The 18,373-nt window shown below is 37.1% G+C and overlaps 1 protein-coding gene across 4 annotated transcripts in view; it reads right to left on the bottom strand.

Annotated features, from left to right (window-relative positions):
- LOC128857408 (F-BAR and double SH3 domains protein 2) overlaps nucleotides 1–18,373 on the bottom strand; it is a 190,568-nt gene that overhangs the window by 34,125 nt on the left and 138,070 nt on the right. The window lies entirely within an intron of this gene.

The following is an 18,373-nucleotide window of genomic DNA, read 5'->3' as shown; positions in this document are numbered from 1 at the left end:
TATTAGAGCCATGAGCTGCATGCCCTGGCAGCTAGGGCTCCTTTTATTGTAAAATAATAATTTATTGCCGAAAGCCTCTGCTGCGAGCGCTGCGTTTGCTTGAGTCTACTAATAATTTTATCATCATGTAAGCTTTTAAAAATAAAAAACAAAAATACAAAATAAAAAATTAAATAAAATTGATTCTTATTTTTCATATATCAAATAAATAAAATAAAATTAAAAAATGTTAAAAAACAAAAAAAAAGGTTTGCCTTTTTTTAATTTTTTGGGTGTGATACGTATTTCGAACATGAAATAAAATTAAATAATATCGGTACGTAAGCATTTCATGCCAAATCATGCATTTACCCCATGGGAATTCAATGGCAATTTTCAAAGTATGACGGCACGGGTAAAGATAAAAAAAAAATTAAAAATAGGTGTTATTTCTTTCAACAGAACAAATTTAGAGGGTAGCATAGGTAGGTAGGTAAAATGGTTGAAGTGCACCTGGCACTACTCAAGTAGCACTAAAGCCCCGTTTTGATACCAGTATAAAACCTCAAACATGCAAATATCTACAGCCAGCCGGAGCTGTTGATATAATGAAGAAGATTGATGGGATTTAGGTTGGCGCATGGGATGGAGCTCCCAGTGACCTTATTCGTCTAGCTACCAAAACCGGGCATCTACAAAGAAAATGCTCTACAGTCTCCTTCTTTGAAAGGTCCCCCAAGCTTTTGCAATGGGGGTTAAATGGTAACCCTAGCTTTTCCGCGTGTGTGCCAATCGTCCAGTGACTGGTAAACGCAGCTACGAGTTTGGAAATTGAATGGCGAGGAGACCAAAGAACTTTCTGAGTCCTTCGTATATCGCATTGGGGCCAAAAGGTTTTCGAAATAGCACATGCAGAAATGCTGCTCAATCTTTTTTGTGCTTTCCTGAGAAATAATATAGGTTGTGCAATTCATCTTTAACAACTGTCAGGGGGATGCCAATGACCGGGTAGGAGGTCTCTGAGGCCAATTCATTTCTCTTCCTGGCAAGCTCATCAGCAATTTCATTTCCCTCTATGTTCCTATAATCAGATCAAAGAAATGTTACCTGCACACCGAAGAGATTTGATATCTTCTTTACAGAAGTATTACTAATTTCGTTCTGCACCATGGCGTCGTCAGAGCCTTGAGCGCGACTTGTCTATCGGAGAAAATGTTAATATCTCCCTCGTTTCTGCGTTCCCTAAGCATTTTGCATGCCTGCAAGATCGCTGAGACTTCTGCTTGAAAAACACTAGCAGTGTTTGACAGTTTAAAGGAGATAGATAAATTGGCTGAATTAGAGAAAATCCCCGCTCCAACTCCCGATACCATCTTGGAATTGTCAATGAGGACAGAGGTGCACGCTTCGGTGCAGATTTTCCCAGTGTAGCATGAAGAAAAGGCCCTCATATATGTTTCTATCGACACACAAAATATCAAAGGACTTATACGAAATAATTAAAATATAAATTAAAATGAAAAATGAGCAACAGCAAGTAATTAGCAAAAACGGAAACCACGGCTTTCTCCTTTTACGACACTTAATTTTTGTCAATTTTTGTCAATTCGAAAGTGAAACAAATTAGAAGAAAATATTTGAGATTGCATTTAACTTTATAAATTTTAGCCCTTCACAAACTAAATTTCTTGCAGCACCACTTGAAGAAGCATTTAAATTGGATATTTTTTAGCAAAAGTGCCGAAACTTAAGTTGAGAGATTCGAATGGTCAGATTTAAATGCAAATTTATAAAAATAAAAAAGGTAAGTATTTATTCAAAAATAGTTAGGTATGAAATATTTTTGTGAGCAAAATTGGTGTTCCATAATTCATTTTAAGCTATCAGCTATTTGAGAAACGTTAGAAAGGTTTTTCTATAAAGAATTAAGTAAAGGAAAATAGAAAAGCCGTAAAAAGTTGTGGGCAAAGCAATTTTTTCGCTCGTATTTTCGCTGTCTCATACAAGCACGGTTTTGAGTTCTTGATTTTTGCGTAACTTCAATCAAATATTTTTCTATTTCTAAATCTATTTTCTATAAAATACTTTAGCCGCTGTTGATAGATGTAGTTTGAACCAAAAAGTGATTCAGCACTTTACGGGATGCAATAAAGCATTCCAAATCTCCGCTGAGGAAGCAAGAACAGCAAAAATCTTTTCACAGCTAATGGAACCACGTGAGCTGATGTGCAAAATTTCATTTTATTTCATTGCTAATCTTAACCGAATCAAAAAACAAACATTTCATATGGAAAAGAGCAAACAACATCCAATGCGACAATTTGCGATAAGCGTTGTTTGGTTTGTAGCGAACGCACGACGCACAGTGCAGCAAACTCATATAAGCTGGCGACAAATATGGTAATCCTTGCGTAATACTTTCTGTGTTTTCATCTGATATGATAGTGGAATTAAAGCTGGAATATAGAGAGTTGTACTTGCCTGCGAAGAGTGAATGGCAGTGTTTTTGAGTTGGGTTTTTTTTTAATTTATTTTTAGTTGTAGCGTCTCTAGCGGCATTACACTGTGCGGTACAAAGAAGCAAAATATAAACTTAATCATTTATCACGTCTGTATGAAGCAGAAACTATTAGCACAGCTTAAATTAAAACGCGCCACGCTCACTTGCTCGTTCACGTCAAATTAAAATTAAATATACCCCCATTCCGGTACATGCCGCTAAGTCAAAACAAACGTGCAAAAGTAAGTGTAAATTCGTTTTTAAGATTAAATATAAATGCAAATACAAATAAATTTGTTTTAAATCCATCTGATGAGTGATAGCATCGTTTCTTGTGCGGCAATGCGGTAGTTCTGCGGTAACAGGCGGAAATGTTTTTAATTTGAACACATTTTCTAGGTTATGCATGAGATATTTAGGCAGGGATGTTTTCACAAACATTTTTTATTTTTTCAAAATATTTACTATATTCAGCTCATTCAGAGAACAGCGTAGAAAAGCGATTGATAAAAACTGAGGTTTTTTCGACACAGAGTCCATGTGAAGTAAAAAGGCTGTCCAATTTTTTGTTGCTTCAAAATCAGTTGGCTTTGGGTAAACAAAATAATTTTAATAAAGAAAAACAATTTTTGGATATTTTTAAGAAGCTTCCATTCCTAAGTACACGGTGCATGCTGGCTCAAAATTAATCACCCTATTTAAAATTTTTGCAAATAGAATCGTACGTGAATCATATTTGACACTTGTGAACCAGACAACGGGAGTATGCGATAGAGAGCGTAAAATTCAAAATAAAAATTTTTATCCCTCAAAATCATGTTTTCTAGTTAGTAAAAATTGTATTCAAAAACAAATTTAGGTTATACCAAGATATTTTGCCTCGTTGACGTACGGTATATTTACGCTGTTTATGTAGACTGGCTTGTAAATTGTTTTTTTTCGGGCCGAATACAATGTGCACTGAGTTTGAATTATTTAATTTGATACGCCATTTATTTCCTATGTTGCAATAGAACTCACCGCTGATTGCAATTTCGTCGTTATAGTCTCGATTACTTCTCCAACTGCTATATTAGCCTTGTCATCTGCAAAGGTTGCGGTAACGTGTTGCTCGTGAACCGGTAAGTCATGCGAATACAAGAGATATAGGAGAGGGCCTAAGATACTTCCTTGAGGTACCCCCGCGCTTGCTTTTTGCAATGAAGAATAGGCGTTGTCCAGTCTGACACGAAAGTATCTGCCATCAAGGTAGGAAGAAAGGATTTCGCAATAATTCCAGGGCAAAATCAATTTTAGTTTGTGGAGTAAGCCCGTATGCCAAACTTTGTCAAACGCCTGCGAGACGTCAAGGAACACCGCTGCGCAAACTTTATTTTCCTCTATCGCACATACTCTATGGTTCTAATAACCCTATGAACTTGGTCGATTTTGGAGTGATTTTTTCGAAAGCCAAATTGGTGCGTTGGTCTATAATCGGCAACATTCGAGTCAGTAACAGTCGTTATGGAAATGGTGGCATCTTTTCGTTTTTATAAAAATAAATATTTCCATTGCTCGAAATAGTTTTTTCTATTTATTAAAAAAGTTATTCAAAAACAAAGTTGGATGATCAATTTTGCGCCACCTTGTAGATATTTGTAGGAACCTCATATGGAAATGAGTCATCACTCAAAATCATTTTTTCTATTTAGTAAAAAATTATTCAAAAACCAAATTTGATGATAAATTTTGCGCCACCTTGTAAATATTTTTAAAGAACTAATATGGAAATGGGCCATCACTCAAAATCATATCTTCTAGTTATTAAAAAAGCTATTGAAACACAAAATTGGATGATTAATTTTGCACCACCTTACAGATATCTCTAGGGGCCTAATATGGATATGGTCACATTCTGTTTTTAGATAAATAAAGATTTTCATCACTCAAACTAATATTTTTTTTTTTTTTCAAATAAACATTGAACACAACATAAACAATAAACATGGATAATTAATTTCAATGAACCCAACATGAAAATGATCACATCTTTCCGTTTTCATAAAAATTATTTTCATTCGAAATATTTAGAATCGAATTTTCTACGCTGTAATTCGAACAGCTAAATGCATTTTGTGCCTTCCTTTTCTTCAAAATATATATGTATGCATTACCAGGAGTTGGAAAATTGTGCACCTCAGCTTCATCAGTCAACCTTTTTATTCACCACATTCAGCATTCATCAGTGTCATTACAACCGTTCACTCACTTTTTTCAAACTAAATTTAATTTATATCTGCATTATGGCGCGCACTTGGACAGCAAATCAAAGAGTTTCTCTTTATCAATGGACATTGCACGTTCTGCGCTGCCATCCAACGCTTGTCATCATCTCAAATCAATGACTTTGCATTCCTTGTTGGTGGCGATCGCTGCTGCTGCTGGTGACTAGCAGATAAATGGAGTGATGCTCAGCGATAAATTGTGTGAATAGTGTGGACAGGAAATGCATTCGCCTATGAAGGCGGGTAAAAACGTAAACAACAAAAACGAAAAAACAAAAAATAAAATAGAAAAAAGGTGAACAAATCTCATTCTATAAACGTACCTGTTACACCTTTGCGGTTATTGCACGGCAACCAAATCATAGTTGGTAGGCATATTAAAGAATACAGAAAAATTGTCTTCTAAACATGTATTTCCTGTTGCAGGGTAACAAATCGAATGAGAAGATTACCACGCGTCTCTTGTGATATTCCCTTTCCCCGACTATTACAGATTTCTCACTTTGTGTGCTTAGTTGTGCCTACGTTGCGTTATGTTACTGTTTTTTTATTTTATTTTTTGCTTTCAAACAAACTTTTTTTTTCTTTTAAATCATTTTATGGTGCATATAATTTAAAATATGTGGACACATACATGCATACAAATGTTTACGTGTATGTGCTCTCGTACATAGTATACATTCATACCTATGTATACGCATTTAGACAGTTAGGCCTACACAGACTTCAATATTGAAGATATTCATTCTATTCATATGTAACTTGAAGAATTTCTAATGCGAGTATAAAGAGCTCACTTGTTTGCTGAGATTGACCGGTGAGATTATGCGCATAAGCTATACATAAATGTTTCCAGTTCGAATAACAGTGCAAGCATATCGATGTTTGTGTTATTGTGCATACCTACACACAAACATTCATACACGCATACTGTCTTATGGCCGCTCCCAATTGATAAACAGAATTTTTGTGATTCCCTTTATAAATATGCATGTCGCCATAGAAATGACAATCCATAAAAAATTTTAACAGTTAACCACACAAAAAAAAAACAAAAAACTTTTAATTATTTTAGGCAGCGCGACAATTTCAAAGCAAAGCCCTCAATCACACTCACACTCACTCGCACGAACTCTTTCGCTCACTCGCCCCTATAAATGTGAACTTATCGATCGTCTATCAAACAAAAAATAAAAACAAAAGCTAAAAACAATAAATACCGAAGTGTTGTAATAACGAATTTTATCGCTGCTTTCGGGAGCAGCGCAAAGCTTACGAAACTATCAGAATTTTTATTTATAAACAACTGCATAGTCTAAATTTAACACCTTAGACGTAAAAGAAAGGACAGCAATAACAACACAGCCAGCAAGCAGCTAATTTATTTATTTATTTATTTACTTTTTTATCTACGTTAGAGTTTATATTTTGCTTCCTTGAAAGTAAAACCTAAATAGAAAAGCATTTGGCCGCGGGTTTAGTGGAATGTTCGGGTTGACTTTTCAGTAGCGCATAGCTTAAATATCTACAGACTAATGACTGCCAACAAGCAACATACATACGTACATATGTACATACATACGAAACGGTCATTCCATTTCTGGCTGTTTTTGGCAAGCTCTCAATTTTTAAAAATATAAAAGTTGAGAGATGAGAAAAATAAGCATTAAATAAAACATTGAATTTTATTTTCGGCAGACATGCCCGTACACTTGTACATATGCATATACATATGTATGTACATATGCGCACTTGAAAGAAACAGCAGCTAGAAGGTAATTGCAAAATTTTCTTGAATATAATTTTTATGAGCTTTTGTCTGAAAATTTGTGAAAATAATTCTTTAATAACTGTTGTTGTTGACGTTTTATTCTTGATTAATAGAAAAACGTGCTTTTATTTTGCATAACTGCTGAAATGCGCCAATTTCTACAAGCACCCCTACGTACACACATACTCATTTTTATTTATTTATTTATTTATTTATACAAATAGTACATAGTAAGACTAAGGTCTTTTAATAGTACTTCAACAATATTATAAAAAAACTGGAATGTTTTTAACATACAAGTTTCTTAACTTAATTTTACACCAGTTCATTTACAAATCAATCCAATATATTTAACTTAACTATAATAATAAGAAAAAAAAGCAGTAGGAAAAGAAAATTTAATTTAGGAGCAAATTATTAGCAATTTTAAATTTTTAAACAAACTGTGTTTTATTCAAGTATTTCCACGGGTTTCAAGATATTTTTCAGTCTCTTTACTTTGCACATCGGAATAACTCAGAGCAGAGCAGAGAGTTTTCAATTTATTTTTTAAAAAGCTTGTCAGAAAAATACACTTTTGTTCCCAAAATCCATAGATTTGTTTAGGTTCAAGAAGTAGCTGGTGAAGTCAGCCACAATTAGGTCACGCGTTTGTTACCACCTTCTCTCTCTTGAACTATCAATAGAGGCAGTATTGAAGCTAATCAGCCGCTTTACGTCAGTATCCACCACCTGATTTAGAGTGCCAAAGATGGCAAAGCTCAATTCTGCTCAAGGCGTAGCAGTTGCAGGGGAAATGCGAAGTCGCTTCTCTATTCTAATTTTTTTTGTAGCTTCTGCAGCATCTTCGGAAAATCACTCCCGCTCTTCACTTGTTTGCCTAATATGTAAGTAACCCTTTTTGAGCACTGCGATGGCAGTAGCTATACGATCTCCTTTCAGAGAGTAACCCCTACATCTCTCTTGAAATACGGCAATCTGCATTTTGCTCCCATCTTCCAACAAGTGGCTTACTAGAAAATTTCCTAACTAGCAGAGCGCAGGAGACGCTTATGCTCTTTATTGGGCATTTGACAACTCCTTCTCGGCTCCGCTCATTCCTTTCTACTTAGAAGAAGCGAACTTAGGAATCAGTACAAATGAAATACGTTTTTTACCCCTATACACCAACGGCATCAAGCAAATATGGCGAATTGCGATAGTAGAAATGCGCGCATGTGTTAATCTCACACCCACCTGTGTGTACATTATGGTGTCGCACACTTCCTACCAGATAAAACGGTATGATTTTTCCAAGTGAATCATAAAATTTGAGTTCTACCAAAATATTAAAGTTCAGCACATTTATACAGCAACAATTTTTTTGTCAAGTAAATAGTCTCGGATGATGGCAAATATAATGTGAAGAGATCTGCACCCGGTTTTTAAAAAATCGAAGGATTCAATAAAAATGAGACTTTATATATACTATATTAGGTTGTTCAATAAATTTTGTGGTTCAATAAGAAAAACACAATATTTATGGTTTGAAATTCACTCTGTTATTTAGTATAGTCTCCGTAAACATCAATACATTTGTTCCATGATCGAAAGAATAATGAGATGGTGCCTATTGTGGTACCGTTACTTTGCTCTCAGCGAATTTGACAACGAGTTACGTGATTTTAGCTCCAGTATGGCCAGATTACCATTTTCGTAACTTGATTTAGCATTTTGTTTTTTTGTTATTTAGTCTCGGAGTTTTAGTTTTTCTTCATGCATTTCTTCAAATTAAAAGGTAATGTTTATAATTTTGGAAAATATAGATATTTTTAAAACTAGTTCAATATTTCACTCAGTTTTATTTAGCTTTACTTTTTTTAACATCTGGTCGCATTTCCGCGATTGCGGTTATTGTTGATGTTATTCCCCTTGCAGCAGTCAAATCTCTCTCTCGCTACTGCAGTGTTGCCTAACTTTGGATATAAAAACACACTAAAATGCCCATTTAAAGAAAATAAAATACCAAATGTGTATTCTTCTCCCTCTTCTTTCATAGCGTTAAAACGCAGGGTGCGTCAAGGCTTCCTTCAAAATGCTCCTCTAAAGCGGTCTATATTGAGCTGTTGCTTCGTAGTTACGTATTCCCAGCTTCTTAAGATCGTGTTCCACTGCGTCTATCCAACGGTTCCTCGGTCTGCCTTTGGTTTTCACGCCCATTAGCTTTCCTGTCAAGGCTTTCTTCACGGCACAGTCAACAGGCATACGGATCACATGGCCTAGCCATCTTATGCGCTGCGCTTTAACAAAACGCACAGCTGTCTCGTTCTGAGTTAGATCGTTCAGTTCAGAGTTCAATCGGATTCTATAGGTACCATCATCCATTTGGACCAAATTTGTATTGAATTACTTCATGAACTTTGTTTGCGTGACAAATTGTATTTGAAATGTGCGTTTTTTTTTAAATAAATGTGTTATGGTTATGTACAATTTAATTTATTAGTATTTTGTTTAGAAAACGACTTTTTTGCTATATTTGAGGTTATGTAACTAGATAGGTACACCTCTAGATGCCCTTTGTCCCACTAAGGATTAAGGACCGGAAGAAACGAACGGTCTATGGTTTAATTCGCATTTAGTAAATTCAAACGCTTTTTAAAATTTGTAAAAAAGTTTTCAATGTTGAGAAGCGTTGAGAAAAGAAGATTTAATATTGTAACATAACCTTAAAAGGGGCAAAAAATTAAATTTTCACTTTCAAAATATCAAATTTTATAAGAACCAACAACTTTTCATTAACTCTAAAATTTTCTCAGAGTGAGTTTTTTAACATTCTTTTGTTTAATAATACAGTTTTTTTAACTTACAGTTTCGGTAGCTTTAAATTAAAACAAAAAAAAAGAAACAAACACCAAACTTAAAAATGTTCGCATTTTGGGTATAAAAAATTACTAAATTTATTGCGAAGCGCAAATGCTTGGCAACACTGCACAACTCAGCTAATGCGACGTCACGCACTCTCTGATGGGCGCAATCTTGTTTCTATCATTCTTGCATTTGTTCCAACGAGATTCAAATTTATAAATTCCAACTCTGAAATGTGAATCTGGAAGGGCTGGAATATACGATTCCACAGCTGTTATGACGTCATTATTTGATGAAAAACGTTTTCCACGCATGAATTATTTTAGGTCTGGAAACATATGGAAGTGCTAGGGGCCAAGAGTGCTGGTGAATTACAAAAAAAAAAAAAAAAAAAAAAAATAATAATAATTGGCGCGTACACTTCTGTTAGGTGTTTGGCCGAGCTCCTCCTCCTATTTGTGGTGTGCGTCTTGATGTTGTTCCACAAATGGAGGGACCTAATGGACTATGAATAAGTTCGTGCGGGTTTTTTCGAAATTTGAAACTTTATTGACGTAAAATGGTTACAAATTTAATATTCAAAATATTGTCCATCGCTTACTACTACTTTTTCCCATCTTTCTGGCAATTCACGGATTCCCTTTGTGAAAAATTCGGTCGGTTTTGCCGCAATCCACGAATCGATCCATTTTTTGACTTCATCGTAATTACGGAAGTGCTGGTCAGCCAGGCCATGTTGCATCGATCGGAAGAGATAGTAATCGGATGGCGCAAGGTCTGGACTATACGGCGGGTGGGGTAGGACATCCCATTTGAGCGTTTCTAAGTATGTTTTGACCACTTGTGCAACATGTGGCCGAGCATTGTCATGTTGCAAAATAACTTTGTCGTGTCTATCGGCGTATTGCGGCCGTTTTTCTCGCAGTGCTCGGCTCAAACGCATCAATTGTCGTCGGTAGACATCCCCCGTAATCGTTTCATTCGGTTTCAGTAGCTCATAATACACAACACCCAGCTGGTCCCACCAGATACACAGCATAACCTTCAGGCCATGAATATTCTGCGCCGACGTCGATGTTGAAGCATGGCCAGGGTATCCATACGTTGCCCGACGTTTTGGATTGTCGTAATGGACCCACTTTTCATCGCCAGTCACAATTCGATGCAAAAAACCCTTTCTTTTGTGCCGTTGAAGCAGTTGTTCGCATGCCATAAAACGGCGTTCAACGTCTCTTGGCTTCAATTCATACGGCACCCAATGGCCTACCTTTCGGATCATTCCCATGGCTTTTAAACGTTTGGAAATGGTTGATTGATCAACTCCCAAAGTTTTTGCAACCTCTTCTTGCGTTTGAGCCGGATCTTGATCGAGCAATTCCTCCAATTCGGTATCCATGAACTTTGGCGGCGCACCCTCGCGTTCTTCGTCTTCCAAGCCAAAATCACCACTTTTAAAGCGTGCAAACCACTTCTGGCACGTTCGCTCAGATAGAGCATGCTCACCATAAACTTCCACCAAGATACGATGACTTTCGGCTGCTTTTTTCTTCATATTAAAATAATGAAGAAGAATTCCCCGCAAAAACACATTATTTGGCACGAAATTCGACATTTTCAAGTGTGGTAAAAATATTGTTGTTTACGCTTCAAATAAAAAACTTATACTGACGTTTGTGCCTTACGACAGTAGCTCTCCAATGAATGTTTGGAAATGTGGATCGATGGAATAATAATCAAGTTACGCCATCTGTTGTAAAACCGCACGAACTTATTCATAGTCCTATTACAGTTTCAAGCCGACTCCGAACGGCAGATATTTTTATGAGGATTCTTCTCATGGCAGAAATACACTCGGAGGTTTGCCATTGCCTGCCGAGGGGCGACCGCTATTAGAAAAATGTTTTTATTAATTTTGCTTTCATCGAGATTCGAACCAACGACCTCTCAGTGAATTCCGAATGGTGATCACGCACCAACCCATTCGGCTACGGCGGCCGCCTTGCTGGTGAATTGGTGCTTTAAAAATTCGAACTTTAATTCATGGACTTTAGCCATTGTCAAAATGCTCTTGTGACACATTTTTTTCTTTTGCAAGCTGCGTCTATTTCACGAATTTTTTCCCTCAGGTGGTCTAAAAGATTACATTAATCATATTACAAAATTCGGAATATGATAATGAGATTTTCCGGGAATTTTTTAAGACGATGCTCTGTATACCTACGAATAACCCTGTGAATTACTGAACTATTTTAATGAAAGTCCATAAAAATTAAAATAAAAAATTATTTGATTTCCTCGGAAAATCAAAATTGTTTACCTGATGAAGCACCTTAATGTGCATTTGCTATGGATATTTTCATAAACGCCTGGCATACAAACTGTAATTTACATTTGAACTTCGTTTACATTAACTGAAACAGTTCAAAGGCTATTTCATTAGAATTCTTACGCAAACGGAAGTTATGAGATCGCTGTAGTTGCTGTAGCAGCAGTTTAGAAATACCTACTGACCGCTTGAAATACAATAATAGATGATATTATACATACATATGTACATGCATTCATACATATACATACAAACATATGTTTATCAACCACGAATTAGTGGGCAAAATATTCATTCAACCCACTTCCAGTAGTTATTATTGAAAATTATGAATTTTGGAAAGTGGATCCCGAAATAGCAAGGCAAAATTTCTATGTCCTTTCTATGATCAGTATCAGATTCGCTTGGAATTCACTTTTTAATAGCCAAACAATTATTGTACCTTCATGTGCATACCATAACTACTCGTATAGTTGTGAATTTGTTATAAAGGGTCTTTCAAAAGCCGAGGCTAGACGTTGTTTTCACATAAAAAATTTAGATTTTTTCAGGTTTCACTATTTTTTATTCAAAATACGGCTCTCAATAATTATATTTGAAAAACTGCATCGTTTAAATATCCACCATGAGCACTTCTACAGGTAAAATCCGTCAAGCAGCCGATTCATGAATGCCTAATTATTGAAATCGGCGAGATATCCATGTTAAAGGTTGTTCAGCAACACTTTGCGCCACAGCAGCAATATTCTCAGTTACTTAAAATTCGTCCAATGTTTCGTCTGTCAGTCCTTTTGCTATCCTCGACACAAACAGTTTCTTGAAGTTTTGCAATAACCTTTAAATTATCGCCTCTTTCGGACAATTATTTCCACAGAAAATCTTTTTAAAGGTTGGTCATTTTTATAATAAGTTTCAAAGCGTTGTTTTATCGTGGAAAATTGTACATCAGTTTAGTTGCAAATGTCAAAGATGGCATAAAAAGGTACCGTCTAGGTATTTTTCAATATTGAGATGTAAGCGTCACTTTTGAAAGAGCCGTTACAAGCATGCAATCGGTAATTTCACGCAAAAACAATTTAATTTTGTTATATTAGTGCACATCTGTTTGTATGGATGGCATTAAATAGCGCCTTTATATTGAAAAATGTGGCAATGCGTTGTAAAGGGTGGTTTTTCTCCAGATGCAGAGAATTTTTTTTTTTCAAATACTTTAAAAGGGAAAACTCGATAAAGCATCACTTTAGATTTATTGGATTGAAAAATGTATATGTAAATGTACATTTGGATTAGTTTTTGAATAATAGAATCATTTCAAGATAATGGGAATTTCGACAGCGCCTCTTAAAGGATGAGTAGATCATAGAGAGAGTTAACAGGCTCTCAGTGAATTTGAGAGAATGAGCTGATTGGCTGACGTAACCGAGTTCATGACAGCGTCTTGCTTACGAAAAACTGAGATTGTGTTGGTGATATACGAAAAAATCAGCACAGGCTGCGCTCACGTTGCTTTGTATCCTACTAAACAACGAATGATTGGACGTGTGTTTGTGAATACATGTGAAATGAGCGGGCAGAATTTGGTTGCCAAGAACTCGGTGACGAGGTAGCCAAGGCGTATCTATACATGGTGAAAAGATTTTTTAGCGGTTTACTACCTGGCAGTGTGCTCTTGGTTTCTCGAATGTTTCCAACCATAATCAGTGAGATTATGGAAGGAGCTCTGATTTTACTCAGTAATTGAGCCACAGACTGTGGTTTAAGTGTAAACCCGAGCAAAACTGAACTGATGCTATTGACTAGGAAAACCAAGATACCAAACTTTAATCCCCTCAAAACTAAACGGCGTTGGCCAACAGTCGAAATAACTAGGTGTTATCTCAAATCCCAAACTCAGCTGGAGGTCCAACGTAGAGTACTTTACACGTTTAAGAGAATGTTGGGTAAAAAATGGGGTCTCCAACCAAAACTTTCCAATTGGTCCTATGCAGCCATTGTAGGGCCAATACTTACATATGCGGCACTAGTCTGGTGGCCCGCAACAGAAAAGAAATACAGCCAAATTAAGCTGAACAAGATACAAAGAACAGCATGTATCTTAACTACAGGAGCTCTTAGCACCAGTCCTACTGAAGCGCTCAATGTACTAACTCATCTGCTACCATTAGATTTTCATGTAAAAACAATCGCCGCCCGCAGCGCGGTGAGACTCAGAAACATAGGAAGCTGGACAACACGGTCGTACGGTCACAGCAAGGTCCTCCTACAAGGACCCCGGCTGCTCAAACACAGATTAGGCAACATAGTCCCCGACCTTAACTTCAAGAAAGACTTTACGGTACGTTTTCCACTGAGAGCCGAATGGAATAAAGGGAAGTTGATTGAAAGATAAGACATTGAACTGTTCTAAGGTGAACTGTGGTGAGGGAGCTGGCTTCTATGCAGAGCTACTTAACCTATCCCAGTCAATTAGACTTCCTGACTATGCCAGCGTGTTCCAGGCAGAACTTCTAGCGATCAGAGAAGCATGCAAATCACTACAACTCTACAAAGAAGTTGGTGCATTTCACCCAAACTAGTCTTACAGTGTAGAGAGGAACTAGAATTGCTTAGTCATCGGCTTAAAATTACTCTGATGTGGGTTCTCGACCATAGGAACATACGGGGTAATGAGCTAGCGTATGAGCTAGCAAGAAAAGGTTTGACACTAGAAATAGCAGAAGCGGTGGTGGTCTCCACCCCTCTAAACACATTAAAAGCATTCATTGCTTCACACTATCATGCTTCAGCCGACTTCCAAAGGACAAATCACCTGTTAGGACGTTCTCGGCTAAACATTTCACGCATCACTGCAACCCTTAAAGGTCATTGGAAAGTAGGGAATCATGCATCCAGACTCAACCTACCCTTCAATCCCATCTGCAAAAGCTGTCAAGCGGAAGGGGCGAAGGAAAGTCTTTTCCAATACTTATGTGAATGTCTAGGGCTAGCTAGGGCACGACTCCGCTCCTTCGGTAAGCCTTTCTTACAGCAAATTAATGAGATCTCAGACATCGAGATAAAGAATTTGCTGCTATACTTGGACCTCACTAAATGGATCTGACTTAGAACAAAAAAAACGCATCATCACACGAGAACAGTTTACTACCACTGTTCTCGTGTGATGATGCGTTTTTTTTGTGTGCTGATCACTAATTAGGAGTATTTCAGTGGAAATACTCAACCACTTCAACAACAACAACAACCTGGCAGACTGTTATTCGGCTCTGAGTGAATTTGACCGATATGCCGACGCCATTCGTTTTGTGTTTTACTAAACTAAAGCTAAACTTTGTGAAACGCAAAACGAATGACGTAGAATCCAAAGTTCATCTCAAAACTTTTTTTCACCATGCCTAACGAGCAAACCTGGTATCTATCATCCCTGGTATCCATATAAGGTGGTGTGATTAGAGTAGTTTATTTCCTCTTCTTCCATTCACCTTTACTTTGGAAATGTCAGTGTGTTGTTAATGCGCAACAAACTAATTTCATTTATTTATCATTCATTCCATTTCTCTAATATCTTTCCTTTGAAAGTTCCAATTTTTCTTATTCTAAATGTTGTTGTTGTTCGAATGCTACCATCTTGAATATATTCGCCTTGGTGGTAGCCGAACTTGCGCGCACAATTTTGTTTTTCTCCATATCTAATGGCCAAACCTGGTAAATTGATCATCCTTGCAATGGTGTGTAAACTTGCATACTTGAATTGTTTTCCGTAAACTTTATTAGGCAAAAATAAAATTGCAGGACTTGAGCTCAATGTTTGAGAGTAAAATAATTTCGCCGCTAATAGCGGAAGTTAGTCGAATGAGTTCAGTCGCATCATTTGGCATAAGCAGAGTTTAATCTGCGAAGACGTCAAATGCAGCTAATTTAGTAGCACAGACCAGGCCGTCAATTTACCGTAACGCCATTTCTTGAGATGTTGCAATCGCATCGCTGTATGGCATAAGATTCTGTTGCGCTGGACCATTTAACCCCCAGACAAGCAGTATTGACGCAGGTAACCAAAACTTTGTAAATCATTTGGCTCTAGCGCTCACCTTAAACAATCTCTTTGGCCGTGGACTAATGTTGTCCTCGGCAAGCTAATCACTTCAAGCACTCAATTTGATGGAATAAAATGTGGTGGTGCTGAGAGTCTCGTGTGTATTATTCGCACGCAGCTGTGTAAGTCTTTTGTCTTGCACGTTGATTTTGGGCTCGAATTCGCACGATTTATGAACACTGTTCAGTTATTTACCGTTTATTTACTTGAACAGATGGTTGGCCAGGTATCCCTAACGAAAGTTCTATGCGTCTAAATAAACACCTTGTACACACATACATATGCATGTAGTGGAGGAAACCAGTGCGAATTCTGCCCGAGCCATTTTATACAGTAATAAAAAAATATTGAAAATAAAGTGAAAAAAATGAAAAGTATTTATTTTAGATAATTACCTACCGTATTGCGCTCATTTGTAGATATTTGTATGTATGTGTTAGTGTGTGTACCTCGTATAATGTTAATAATAGTTTTTATACCCAGGGTACTCTCAGTAAAAGTACAACGGAAAAATTCTTCAAGTTATTGGCAAAAATTATTTAAGTTGTGAGGTGACATTTTTTCATGTACACTGTGGTTAAATTTCAAGGGCCGATGTTGAATGTGAACCACACCTAAACGTCAAGTTTTTTTCTGCATTTCATGCGACATTTTTGAATTTCAGACTAATTCAATTTGAACCATGGAAAGACACACAATCGAGCATAGCGTGAAAGTTATTAAGGCTTATTATAAAAACGGGCGTTCAAATCAAAATGCATATCGCGCACTTCATCTTCAGCGCACATTTTCACCTCAGTGGATTCTTGAATAGGCGGAATTGCCGCATTTGGGCGAATCATAATCCAAGAGTGATTGCCGAAAAACCAATGCACCCACAAAGAGTGACTGTTTGGTGCGGTTTATGGGCCGGCGGCATCATTGGACCGTATTTTTTCGAAAATGAGGCCGGTCAGGCAGTTTTTGTGAATAGTGTTCGCTATCGTGAGATGATAACGAACTTTTTATGGCCCGAATTGGAAGATATGGATGTAGACGATATGTGGTTTCAACAGGCCGGTGCCACTTGTCACACAGCTAACGAAACAATGGCTCTTTTGCGCGAAAAATTTGATGGCCGAGTAATCTCACGTCGTGACGATGTTAATTGGTCGCCAAGATCATGTTATTTGACACCGTTGGACTTCTTTCTTTGGGGTTATTTGAGAGAAAAGGTATACGTCGATAAGCCAGTAACAATTCAAGAGCTAAAGAATGAGATAATTCAGCACATTAACGGCACAGAACCTCAATTATGCCTCATCGTCATCGAAAATTTGGACCATCGGATGGAGGTGTGCCGCCGAGGCCGCGGCGGCCACTTGGCCGATATTTTGTTCCATACGTAATAGAGCTGTATCAGTATTATCATAATAAAGAGAAATGATAATAATTACTAAAAAAAATTGTATTTTATTCAAAAACAATACCGGCCCTTGAAACTTAGTCACCGTTTAGAAATTATGAGATTAATAAACAAAAAAATGTTTAGTTTTCTGTATTCAGGTCACTGACGACGATGCTACAATGTCCGCCGATTGAGAAGCCCCACTGTGGCCTTCCTGGAAGAATTGAGTGTACATCCGACATTTCAAATGATTAAAATAAAAATAAAAAATCTGTGGGCAAAAAGTAAGGTGAATTTATTTGTCAAACTTCGCGGGATTAAAATTTCGCTCTAGTTATTTTTTTCATGAGTTGGCAGTACTGTATTTACGCTTGTGTGATTGAGCAGAGAAGTGCTGATTTGATTGAGCAGAGAAGTGCCATCAAATTTTGTTTCCGGAATGAAATTTCGGCTGCGGAAAAGTTTAGCATGTTGCAGAAGGCATTTGGTGATTCGACCATGTCGCAAAATGTTTATAAGTGGTACAAAGACTTCAAAGAAGGTCGAGAACGTGTTGATGACTTGGAGCGCTCCGGACGACGATCGACGTCAACAGATGACCAACACGTCAATAAAGTGAAGGAGTTAGTGGTCAAAAATCATCGGTTGTCTTTTAAAGACCTTACTGATATGATCGGAATATCAGAAGGATCTGTGAAAACCATTTTGAAAGACCATTTGGGCCTACGAAAAGTCAAATCTCGTTTGGTACCGAAAACTCTCAATTTCTTGGAAAAAAGTCGTCGCGTTGATGTGTGTGAAACAATGCTTTCAGACTATCAGAACAAGCTCAAATGCATCATTACGGGAGATGAGACTTGGATTTATGCTTACGACCCTGAAATAACCGACCAATCAAGCGAATATCGTGCTAAAGGCGAGGCCAGACCGAAAAGAGCACGTCAAAGTCGTTCAAAGAAAAGGTCATGATGACAGTTTTTTTCGATTTTCGTGGTGTGGTGCACTATGAACTCCTTCCACCTGGCCAAACTGTTAATAAGGAATATTATTTGAGCGTTATGCGTCGTTTACGTGAAGCAATTCGTCTAAAAAGACCAGAATTATGGGCCAACAACTCTTGGTTTTTGCATCACGATAATGCACCGTCTCACACTGCACTCGTTCTTCGTGACCATTTCGCCAAAAATTCCACGCATATCGTTCCTTCTGGCT

Source organism: Anastrepha ludens, chromosome 3, assembly GCF_028408465.1.
Source record: "Anastrepha ludens isolate Willacy chromosome 3, idAnaLude1.1, whole genome shotgun sequence".
NCBI classification, from domain to species: Eukaryota; Metazoa; Arthropoda; class Insecta; order Diptera; family Tephritidae; genus Anastrepha; species Anastrepha ludens.
The sequence above is the reverse complement of the archived record's forward strand: the minus strand, read 5'-3'. Positions and strand labels throughout refer to the sequence as shown.